Genomic DNA, 12,747 nt, shown 5'->3' with positions numbered 1-12,747 from the left:
CAAAACAATAATGCCTTCAGCTACACATCTATCAGTTTCAACCTCGGGAGCCCGCTTGGCTACTTGCCCTTCAAGGGTCAGCAATTCCGGCGGAGTCCAGCTGAGGCTGTACGGCGAACATGGGACCCAAGCTCAACACACTCTGAACACTGTCCGGGATAGGCACGGCACACGCTGTGTGAATTGGGTTGCTCGGCATGGGTCTCCTTCTGGGAGTGATGGCCCGAAGCTGTACCAGAGCATGCTGCCAGATGAACTCAGTCGTCAGGCTCGTGGAGGCGCAAAACTCGAGCCGATTAAAAAATCCCCAACTAGCCCATGCTGCCGTTCTCCTCAACATACTACCTTCGACAAAGCGCCCATAGTGCGCTTAAATGATGGTTGTCATGTCACAATCCACATTAAAGGTGGTGAAAGTGAAGACGACAAATATAACCAGTTGTACACACAGCTTATTCTTTTAACCTTGAATTCCTGGTGCGCTAGAGCCAAACCGCTCAAGGCCTAACATTTCTTCTTAAATCAGTGGCCACTGCCACCTAAAGCGATGCTAATTAGAAGGGAGCTTCGACGACGACGACGGGGTGCGAAATAAAAAAAAAAGGGAAGAAAGAAAAAATGCAAAGCTTTAGCAAAACAGCAGCAGCCAGGGCTACCTTGGTGCCCATCAGATTCGCTGTCTGTCTAGCTTGCGCCTCCAGTGAAGCTACTCTAAAGCAATCGGGATGATAATGTGTTTTCGAGTGTGTAATTAACATGCATAAAACGTTTTACCGATCGAGTGCCTGCGTCGTATTCTATGCAAAGAAAATGTAATCACTGAAGTGGTAAGTAAGCATGTTATATTAGGACGATGTATGTGATCGGTTTGCTCTTATTCTGTTCTAAAGTACAATTTCGTGTAATAATACAGTGACGCACTTCGAGCGTCTCATATTAAACTAAAGATAACGTTCATTTAAGCAGATTTTGTACAGGCCACAATCAACTGCAAACGGCTCAAAAACAGGCAGTATATTTTGTCTTTCGCGCTGGTGACATAAAAAATCAAACAAAATTGCTTAGCTTTGCCGTACCGTTATACTGACGTTAACGCGACGACAGGTGACTCATTGCCGCCATATCCTTAGTTTTACGAATAGCCTAATTTTGCAGCTTCAGTTGCTACGCACCATTTTTTTTATCTTGTTTCCAAATTACTTGTTCGAATCCCCATATGAGAATAAACAATAAAAAGACTTTCACGGTTGTTATGGAGGCTGATTTAAGCTTACACTATGCGCCTATGAAGCATGCAACACGTTTCGCGTGCTCTATGGCCGCAATGCACGAACAGCCGGCAGTTTAAGTCTATAATCCGTGAGTGCTATTCACGCTACGCGCATATTTTGCACCAGCTGAATGTTTGCTTTTATGACTTGGTGAACAATCAACTCCCATAAATTGAGCCGCCAGAGGAGAAAAATACTGGCGGGGCGAGACTTTTCAACAAAAGACGTGCCTGTTTAAGGGCACTGGATAGATGGGCCGGGGTATTATAGTGCCACAAGGTCTTCAGTCGCAGAAATCAGCCCTTTCAACTGCAGAATGAGAGCTTCTTCGTTTTCCCTGTTGCTCGTCACAATCCTATTTTTCGCTGTGGAGGCCGCGTGGACATTTGGTGATGGTGAGTACATACTGTTCCATACAGTACTCAACGCTCGAACTATCAGCAGTCACACCTAACTTGCGTGGGAAATTCGCGCTTTAGAGATACAACAGCTCCAGCGCCCTCCTCGAAACCGTTCGGTGGTGATCGGATCTCCGCACAATCGGTTTCCGCGATATATTGAGGAAGTACAAGATATAAACGTACTGAATGAAATTCTAAGACTAGGTGCCGAACTTGTAACAAGGCTTTACAAGAAAGGGAACGTAGCCGAACTCTCATATTGGGCAAAATAAATGCGATAAATATTAGTGAAAACATGCTCAGCTCAAATCTAGGAGTGCAACCGAGGACACGCGGCGTCCTACTACACTTGCTTCCTCAGATGCAATGCATTCTTTATCAGGAATTCATTCAAGTTTGCAAGCGCTAGTTGTGTTGCTTGATAAGCGTCGTTGGCGTTGTGGTGTGACCGCAAAAAAGAAACAAAAAAGAACATGGCTGATCCTTCCGTCATATGCACTACTCTGGTCGATACTGTGCAATGGGACGGGCCACGAAAGACATGCAAGACAAACGAGCGCAGTTTGTCTTGCCTTTCTTCGTGTCCCGTCCTTTTGCGCAGTATCGACCAGAATGAACTCGTACCAACTCGCCCAACTCTCCACTCTGCTACTCATATGCACTACTCTAACACAAAGGTGAAACGCGCCCTGCAGAAGTAGTTGAATGTTTATTAAACATGGATATACGAGAGCTTGCACAATGTATATTAGTGTTCGCCGCTATTCACCTCGAGATATCTGAGTGGCGCCCCCTCACCTGTGACGTCAGAGAGGGGACTCGGGCGCCGCTCTTCGCGCGCGCAGCTCGCTACGTGAAGGTTGCTCGGCGCTACTGGCCTGTCTGTCCTGCTCGAGTAATGAAACATTAGTGGGCAAGTTCATAAAGCAATGTGTACTGAATGTTCAACAAAATGTCTAGCGAAATCGAGCGCAGTTGCCGTCAGGAGCACCTTCGGTGTCGATTGCTCGTGGTGTCGTCTGCTAGCGATCTATTTCCTACTGTATGTATGGCGACGATTTCTTTTCGCGACTGTTCTATGGCCGCGGCGCACTATAAATGACTTTCCGGCGCGTTTTCGATCATTATAACTTCAGTGTTCGGGCTTCGGCTTCCTTCTGCGTATAGCGCAATGTATGTTATAGCGCGCCGCGCGGGGTGCGGTTGTCAAGCCTGCTCGTTCGATTCAATTCCGTTGCTAGGAGTTCTAAGTGCACGATAAACGACGTGTGATATCATTCAAATAAATTAAATGGTCGTTGCAGGCAACAATATATCATTAACTCCTATTTTTCAGCAGCTGCTGTGTACGCGCATCGTAAGTACGTGCAACTTAAGCAAGAAATAAAAAGGTTGAGAGCACGAGCCAAAAGGGGATGCACGACGATGATATATATTGGTAGGTTGTGCGGAGTTTTTTTTTTTCAGCATATTTTAATCCCTACGTTAGTAAATCGACGTTTGCTGACTCGTTCACGGTCGTCTGAAAGTATGCTGAACATAATTATTGTAATCATACTAATGTAGATAAATGCAAAGCTTGGGCGTCCAAAGTCGTAATAAGATGAATTTACAGTAACATAGTGTAAATAACTCTTAACGGTCGTCTTTTCATAGGACATGGTGCGATAACTGTGGAGGGTGAATTTTCGTTCAACTCAAGTCTGTTTAGACTGCGCTAACTTTTGCGAATAAGCCGTAAAATTGATCGCGCTTCGCTTCGAAAGCAGCGTGCAGCGCTTCGAAAGCAGCAGTGAGTGGTGCTACGAACTCGGGGGCATCATCCTGACTGCGGTGGCTGTGGGTATGTAGGAGATATGTTAAATGGTAACGTTTATTAACCTCCTGTAATGATAGAAGTCATCAACAGAACTGTCATTAGCACAAAATACAGCTAATAGTCGAGGAACTCCGTGCGACACGAGCGAACTATAACGAAAATGCTGCTATTTTAGCCAGAGCCTAGCAGACGACAAAAGTGGAATCACCGCCTTTGCGCCACCGGAGCGCCATTCGCAGCGCCGCAATCACTGGCGCAAGAGGCGAATAGCACAGCTTGATGCGGACGCACCGACGTTGACGCCTGCTGGCACATCTCCAAGCAGACAACTAGCATCCATGAACACGATTAAACCTATGTGGTAGCTGTAGTAGTTACCATAAACCTGGACACAACATATGGTGAATCCCGCGCAATCATGGCTTCAACATGCACATAATAAATGCTAACTCGACATGCCCTCTGTGAAAGCGTCATCATTTCGGGAGAGAACCGGCAAGGTGTGCGCTCCCTAGTAGTCGGTGTCAGTGCACTCGAAGCTGTAGGCGGCGTTGAAGCACCATTAGTACATGTGGAAGCGGCCCTAGGCAGGCGAGGAGGCGTCGTCACACGCTGACGCGAAAGGCGAATCACGCAACTGCGTCGTCACCACATTGAATCACCGTAGATGCCGCATATCACCGAGCATAGAGTATTCTACAATATTCCAGCGAAAGCCTCCGCCGTGCTGAGACTACCGAAACGCTCGAAGTCGGTTCTACTTAGTGTCATGATCATAGGCGTGCGCAGGGTTCTCCTTCAGGGGGGGGAGGCGAAGGTTCATCTCGGCACTCCCCCCCCCCCCCCGCTTCCTATTGAGTCAATGTATAAGGCAGACTTTGCGCCACCCTCTTCTTAGGTGACTGGGGGAGGGGAGGTGGGGCATCCGCTCCCCTTCCCCTTCACCCGTAGCGCACGCTACGGTGATGATGCATTACTCGTCGCCTCCGAGATTGGCTCCGGCAGCGCGCCGTTGCTAGCGTTGCTCAGGCCATTCCATTCGCACGGGGAGAGCGAAATCAGAGAGCGCTGTAACAGCCAGAAGAGCGTCGGTTAATGGACGCTGAGCTTCTTTACTGAGCGCGCGCAAAGGTCGCCATCCTGTGGAATTTTGAAGAGTTAACAGAAGGAGTCACACGATAGCCCGGATTGAAACGCGACGCGCGTCGTGTCTCCCCCTCTAGTCTGGCCGTGATTTCTCAAGGTTCGAGCAAGGAATGGTGTGTGGCAGCCAGGCGAGCGTCGCAGAGCTTTTTAACACGAAAGTGTTTTATGCCGGGGTCCATCAAGTACATCCGTCACGGATATGACGTTGATAAAATGGACGCCAACGGGTGAGAAAGAAAAAAACCAAGAAAAAGATACCCCGCTGGGATTCGAACCCACGACGCAGCGGCCGCAACGGCAAGCGCCCGACGCCCTACCGACTAAGCTAAGTCGGGAGATGCTAGACACGGCGCGAACGCGCCTTATATCTTTCACACATTCTCTTTCGCGGCAGGCGGAGCGGGGCAGTGCCGCCGTCTGTGAGATGTGACCAGAAGTAATGCTTCACGATCGACACTTACTAGCGCTTACTCCGAGATTGCACGCGATATCGGAGGTCATGGGTAAAGCGTCTCGATACCAGAGAGGTAGACTGGCCGCGCTGGCGTCGCCGAGGCACCCTTGACGCAGTTACGTTCTTTGCCTTTGGCTTCGTGTTAGCGTGCGTCGGCTCATCGGAGTAGTGCAGCTTCGACGTGCACCAACGGGATTTCTCCGCCGCCGGCTGCTTCAATTGCGAGAGCACCGACTAACAAAGCTATTGCAATATGCGTTGCAGAAATGACGCGATTTCGACCGGCGAATGTCGTTCCTTGGTGGAGCGAGAGCAGCGCCTGCGAGACAGAAACTAGCGGGACGCACGCGTTTGCGGCTCAGGCTACGAACCTCTACCTCCCGTGTTGCTGAAGCGCAGTGTGTGTTAGTGTATGCATGAGCACAGGCGTCGGCTACCCATTACTAGAAAGCGCACGCCGTGACGTTTCTCTCCTTAATTGACGACGCTTTGAAGAAGTGCATACCGGGTACCAGTGTTGATTATGAGCTTGTTGATATCATCCTTACGCGGGATTCACGATTCGCTGTGTCCAAATATATGTTCACACCGTCAGCTACCACAACGGTTTAGTCATGATCATGGGCGTTAGTCGTCGCGATAGAGACATGCTGTCAACATGGGTGCATCCACGTCAAACGGTGCTATAGCTGCCAAACACGAATAGACATTGTACAAGCTCTCATATATCACTACACAATAAGCACTACTTCTGTGAAGACACGTTTCACTTCCGTGTTACACCGATTCCTATGACGGAGGGATCAGCCATGTTCTTTTTGTTATTATAGACGGATGCAATGAACGATGCTCGGGCTAAATCCGCCACAACACAGTTTTAAGGTGTTCACAGAATTACACTTGTTTTGGAAACGCGCCGAACGGGACGGCAGTAGCAACGATGCAACGGCGCGTTCCCGGAGCTAATTGCGAAGGCTATGCATTACTTCACGCCACCACCACACAAAACGAGAGCACTGTGAGGGGAAAGTCTGAGAGATAAAAGACGTGTTCGTGGAGCCTCCTGCATGTGTGACCATGGCGCAGTAGTTAGAGCATCCGTCGCCTATCGTTTTAAATCCAAAAGTGATGGGTTGGACTCCCGGTTACGAAACTTTTTTGTTTGTCATCTGATCGTGTGTATTTCGCTGACGCATATCCTTGAGGGAAACACGTCATGAAAGTCTTGGTGATCCCCGGCATAAAACACTTTTGTGTTAAAAAAAACCGACGCCCGTGAGCACGAAGAAATACCGCCTTAGAAGGTGCGCCAGTCAAATGCGTACATGCATGACCCTTCTCCAATAATCGGCGCTCTCTCGACTGTGGGCTTGACGGCGATCAGCCGTTTCTGATATAGCAATGGGATCTTTTATCGATGCAACAATGAAATATGGCAACGTGAAATGACACGCTGCATCAATACAAGATCCCATTGCTATATCAGAAACGGCTTATCGCAGTCAAGCCCACAGTCGAGAGAGCACTGATCATTGGAAAAGGGGGGCATGCAAAAAATACGCATGTGACTGGCACATCTTCTAAGGCCGCATTTCTTTGCACTCACGGGCCTCGGTTTTCTTTTTTTTTTAAACACGAAAGCGTTTTATGGCGGGGATCACCAGGACTTTCGTGGAGGTCGCAGTTGCCTGTAGCAACTGAAGTGTTGCGCTGCTAAGCACGTGGATGAAGGTAGAATTCCTGACATAGAGTAAAGATAAGTTAGGAGGGAGCATTGCGTAATAAGAAAGACAGAAAGAAAGAAAAGAAAGAAAGAAAGAAAGAAAGAAAGAAGAAAGAAAGAAAGAAAGAAAGAAAGAAAGAAAGAAAGAAAGAAAGAAAGAAAGAAAGAAAGAAAGAAAGAAAGAAAGGCAGTACGTCGCGCACACACACGTCAAACTTGGCTTGCCCGGATTTCCCCGTAGAGCAAGGGTCCCTCAAATTTTTGAATGTATATGACCACAATACTTTAACTAGTGATTCGACTTGCGGGGTAACATCTCACTGTTAAAGCCGAGATATTTACGCAGGGTGATATTGAGAAAATATTTTAGTTATTTCAAAAGAGAAGTTGACGCCATCCAACGGACTCTCTTGTCTACTCTTATAAGACTGCTCGTGTAAGTTCGGAGTTGAGCTAATGCTTCTTTCACACTTTTATTCCTGCAGAGCTTCTCCAGTCGGTCAAGTGTTCGGACCACGAAGTAGTGAAGCGCAACACTGGAGGTTGCGACGAATGCCGTTGCCGCACTGATGGCGGGACGCCTGGGATACCAAACGTCTGCACGTTACACTTGGTGACAATTGGTTGTTTCTGTGACGAAGGCTACTGTAGAACCACAACGGATCCGAAGAGATGTGTACCAACATATGAGTGTGAGTGATAAGGGTAGCTTGATCTACCAGACGCTCGTGAAATGTAACAGAATAAAAGCATGCTGAAAGCAATTGCGACTTTTTAATAAGTTCATCTTCCAGCATTTTTCCTGCCAGAAAAGTGGATTTTCGAAAAGAGATTCTCTTAGGCAGTGCAATAAAAATATCATGGGGTGTACACGGCCGACAGTCCCAAATCACGACAGGCAACTTGAAGCTATTCCTCCATCGAAACGTGCGCATCATTACCATTATCAGCAGTATCGCCACCCTATCTTAGATCCACTGCAGGATGAAGGCACCTGCCAGCTATCGCCAGTCCACCCTATCCTGCGTGAGCGCATTTCATTTGATGTCTGCACAACACAATCATTACATAATGCCAGTACTAACCTATGGGGCTGAATCTTCTAGAATAACAAGGAAACTCGAGAAAACGTTTAGGATCGCTGACACAGAAAAGGACCGGCATTAACATTAATAAAATAAAAGTAACAGTAACAGGACGGAAGGCAACAAAATCGGTCACAGAACAAACAGGGGTAGCTGATATTTGAGCTGAGATTAGGCGAAAAAATTGGGTCAGCTATGCACTAGTGGTGCGAAGACTGAGGAAACGGCGGAGCTGGTGGCCTTACCTTCCTTCTTTCCCTCCTCCTCACCTTTACTTCCTTTTCCCACCTCCTTCCATGCTGTAATATCCAAGACTGTGCTGTTTTCTCCACCCCTCCTTTCCCTTTCCTCCCCCTCACTTCCCTTTCTCACCTCCTGCTATACTATACCATACGTGGCTATGCTATGCTTCACACTCTCCCCTCCTCCTTTCTCTCGTTATCACACTCATATTACTCCTCCTCACCTCACAATCCTTTGCAACCCCAGTCATATGCTATAGTAGGAGCTGCTTGGCACATACGCGCTTTGAGCGGCGCATATACCCGCCAAGGCCACGTGAAGTTTTGCCAAGCTTAAACAGCTCGGCTGTACAAAATGGACCTTGACTGGCCACATAATGCGTAGGAGAAACACGTGGTGGTCTATTAGAGCAACGCAACGAATTCCCAGGCACAGGAAATGGAGCCGAGAGCGACGGATGGTTACGTATGGAGAATAATTTAGGAAGTTCGCGGGCATAAAATGGAATGAGCTCGCGCAGGGAAACATAAATTGGAGATCGCTGGAATTGGCACTCGACCTACAGAGGGATAGAATAAACTGGGAAAGCGAATGATAATGATGATGATGATGATGATGATGAAAAAGGTCGGAAATGTAAAGCTAGATCTGTAGAAGAATATGTTTTTTGTTATCCTCCAATGTGTAGGTTCCTTCTCATTGAAAAGGTCTGCAGCATAAATGAATAGAAACTGTTCAGTTTGACCCAAGGAAGGCCAATTAGGGGACGCTGCAGCACTTAAGACGTAAAGCTGTAGGCGCCTGCCATGTATTACTATTGTAACCTAATACATTATACCCCAGAGGGGGCACGCGCAAAAGATTAACTTGAGCCGCCTACGAAAATGAAGTAACAGAAGACAAGGCAGGAGGAGAAGGAAGAAAAGGAGGAAAAGGAAAGAAACGCACGAGGGCCAATCAAATGCGCGTCCGGTTCGCTATCCCACGCGGGGGCATGGGAATGGAGGGATGAAAAGATAGAAAGAAGGTGCGAGCGTATGGAATATCTGTGCGAGGTAAACACTGCTGCGTTCCATGCACGTCGGAAGACGATTGTTTCTACAGGGAAAGTTTGATCGTGTCAGACGCAGGCCCTCGGGCGTATCGCGTTCCTCTGCAGAAACTGGCATTTGTCCTCATTACTCAATTACAGTGGAAGGCAGGACGGCACAGAAAGAAACTAGGAAAGAAAAGTTCGAAAAAGGGTATAGCAAAAGGCAACGGACTGTTTCCACTGGGTTGGTCAGTCGAGAAGTGCAGTGCGCGTGAAGCCGCGGCCAAAAGGGCGTGGTAACTTTGCCAGGGGGCCTTAAAGGTGCAAAATTCGGCGTCGGCTCGATCTCAGGATCCCTTATTCTCCAGATATAGCTCAGCCACGAGCAGGAAAGATACCACCCCCCCCCCTTCCATTTCCCCACCTGCACGCTACTCACCAAACGCCTGCAGGAGGAGACACACCCGCGGAAAATTATATTTAACTACGTGAATGTCTGAGAAGAATAACTGCTGTCGCGCTACTTTATGAGGGGACAATATGTACTTTGTTGTTATTCCTGAAGCTGATCATCCCGTGTCTTTGGATCTCGGTGCATAACTGCTATAACCCCTTGTATACAAAAAGTCGACGTCATTAAAAGTACGCCATTTTCTTCATATGCAGTGACACCGCAGTAGGGAAGCTTTTTTTTTCGTAGATATAATTGTCAGCACGAAAGATGATTGCGAAGTGCACGGTACAGCCCTCATCTGTAAGTAAGCAGGTATTAGAGGCTCTATGAAGTGAACAGTTTGACACAGCTTTTCTTTTAAGCGCGGACCCATCGCTTCTCACCTCCAAGTTCCTACTACTAGAAAAGCGCTCGCATTCGTTGTCAATCGTATTTTGCTTGCGCAAAACACTTCCACCCCGCCTATCAAGAATTTGCGCAGAACACGAGGCTTGAGCTGACTCACTGGGAAATGGACAGATATGGCAACGAAAGAAGCGATGTACAACTTGCCAATGGCCTGACGGAATATGGATGAAAATGTACTGTTAAGTATCGGAAAGAAGAGATTAACAGCGCTAAGAAGAGACAACAAATGAATAAACAAGGACGGATGCTGCCCGTCCTATATTGAGAAGTCTTCTAAAAATAAAAATGGATGGTTCTGATTCAAGTTATGAGTTATGTTGGATGCATATGATATCAGATGATAACTTCACTTAAGATAAGGGACAAATAACTGTAAGGAATACTAATGAAAATCAATTAGTTCATTGAAAATCTGAGAGCTGCGACTGCTACGCACCTGACGGAGCAGATCTCAACCACGCATTAAAATGTACATGGCCTCTGAGGTCTTTTCCGGCAGCGCGCGAAACACAAAGTAAATCCAAGGAATACGCCAGGGCACATGAACGCCGACGTGCCAGTTCCACTAGCGGACACGTATGTCGAGGATTGGGGTGACCTCTAGAAATTTTTGAAGACGACAGTCTTTCTTGGGATACTTGAACGCAAAAATTTTGGTCTGTGTCTTTCTGTCTGTCTGTCTGTCGCTCTGTCTGTCACATGATTCAGCCACCCGGCAAAAGTTTAAGCACTTGCTGAACGGCCAGCCACCTTGAACTGGTTGCTGCGTTCATACTTGTAAACTTTGTCGATCAAAAAGCAAATATTACGCATATCTGAGGTGCAACATCAATACGTAAGTATGAGGGGGCGTGTTCCTTTATTAGAAAATACATCGATACGTAATTCTAAAGAGCCTAGCGGTTCTTGGGCTGCGCTGAAAATGCAACGCTATGCACGAAAATGCCCTCTGTCAATGTTTCTTAGGCTGTGCTGAAAATGCGACGCTATGCACGAAAAGCCCTCTGCCGACGATATGGTGCTGCCACCTAGCAGTGGCCCTGAGTTCTGCACAAGCTCATGTTTCCCGACGCCACTGCCAGATGGCTCCATATCTCACGCAGCACCTCTATTGTATCAATGCCAGCCAGATGTGGCCGATTCAACATAGAGGAGGCACTGTCTGAGGCAAGGCGAAAAATGGCAGAAGACTATCGTCTTTCGACGACATTTGCAGCGAAGCACGCAGATACGCGGCCAGTATTTCTCTTTTTCTACTTGAGCGTTAAGTCTAGTGGGCTAGGGTGAGAACTGGCTTGGCATATATCCAAAATTGGATTGGGGCGTTCTCGACACTGCCTTGGCCCACTCCCAAAATGGGTTTGGCCCACCCGCGAAACTTTCGTGGACCTGCCCAAAAAACGCCAGGCCTGCGCGGAAAGCGCAGCACAGTCACAGCGAAAGCTCGAAGAGCGGCATTTCTATAGCCCGTTATAACCTCTCTTGCGGCTACTAATACAAGTACACTAGCAACGTACCCACTACGCCACAAATCATAATTTTTGTGAAGTTGGGAAGCACCCACCACGACATTATTTTACATTCTGCGGAAAGCGAGGTACCATCTGTAAGGCATTATGTGCAGTTTCTTTATGCGACGGCTGATGACGATGAAGAATTATGACTGAGCCTTTTATAATCGGTTGGAATCTTTAAAGGGCCCACTGGCTACTTAATTCGCATTGTGTGACACACGGTCGTTATTTCACTCTCCCACCACGCTTTATAACATACGCTAACGTGAGAAAGAGATAGAGAGAAGGAATTAACTTTATTCAGACCCTGGGGAAATGGATCACGGGAGCCTTATGGGCTTCCTTGGCAACCAATCGAATTACACTAGCGAGGAATCCACTATGCTATAAATCATCATAATTTTTGTGAAGTAGAGAAGCAGCAACTATGCAATTTTTTGTCCTTCTGCGGAGAACTGTGGTACCTGCTGAACACCTGTAAGGCATTATGTGCACTTTTTTGATGCTGTGGCTGATGACGATGAAGAGTTATGGTACAGCCCTTTATAATGGGTTGGAAGCATTCAGCAACCCACTCGCTGCGCAATTCGCATTGTGTGACGCCTGGTTATAGAATTCGCGTTGTGGGACGCTTGGTTGTTATTATACTCACCTCTCTTACTTACCATCGTCATCCATCATTCTTTTTTCTCCCCTTTCCCCACCCCCGGTGTAGAGTAGCAGGCTAGAGCATAATATCGCTCAGGCCGACCTCTCTGCCTTTCTGTAAATAAACCTCTCTCTCTCTTACTCTTCTACCACTCTACATTACAAATGTTAATGTGGTTCCTGCTCAACATGAAACCTGTATAGGGTCTTTTTGCAAAGCAGTTTCAAGCACCGACGTGGCTCTGAGGTAGGACACTGGGCTCCCACGCCGAGGACCCAGGTTCGAACCTCCTTCGATCCTGAATTTTTTTTCTTATTTCGAGCGATAGTGGTTACGGACACCGGCGGCGGACAACTACGGCACAAAAACGGCCCTTGTTGTGATCTCATAACAAGTTTCGCTGTGAAACTGACTTTTTCCAATTAACCCGCCACGGTGGTCTTGCGGTTATAGTGCTCTACTGCTGACCCGAAGGTCGCGGGATCGAATCCCGGCCGTGGCGGCCGCATTTTCGATGGAGGCAAGAATGCTGGAGGCCCGTGTGTTT

At 47.6% G+C, this 12,747-nt stretch overlaps 1 protein-coding gene across 1 annotated transcript in view; it reads left to right on the top strand.

The window, feature by feature from the left end:
• LOC119374714 (uncharacterized) overlaps positions 1-7,562 on the top strand; it is a 189,082-nt gene extending 181,520 nt beyond the window's left edge. Inside the window, exon 21 of the mRNA XM_049410950.1 lies at positions 7,300-7,562. The gene's annotated coding sequence lies outside the window, so the exon portion shown is untranslated. The remainder of the gene's footprint in view (positions 1-7,299) is intronic.
• The last annotated feature ends 5,185 nt before the right edge of the window (positions 7,563-12,747 follow it).

The sequence above is a fragment of the Rhipicephalus sanguineus genome, chromosome 11 (assembly GCF_013339695.2).
Source record: "Rhipicephalus sanguineus isolate Rsan-2018 chromosome 11, BIME_Rsan_1.4, whole genome shotgun sequence".
In the NCBI taxonomy this organism is placed as follows: domain Eukaryota; kingdom Metazoa; phylum Arthropoda; class Arachnida; order Ixodida; family Ixodidae; genus Rhipicephalus; species Rhipicephalus sanguineus.
Note: the sequence above shows the minus strand (reverse complement) of the source record. Positions and strands in the feature narration are given on the sequence as shown.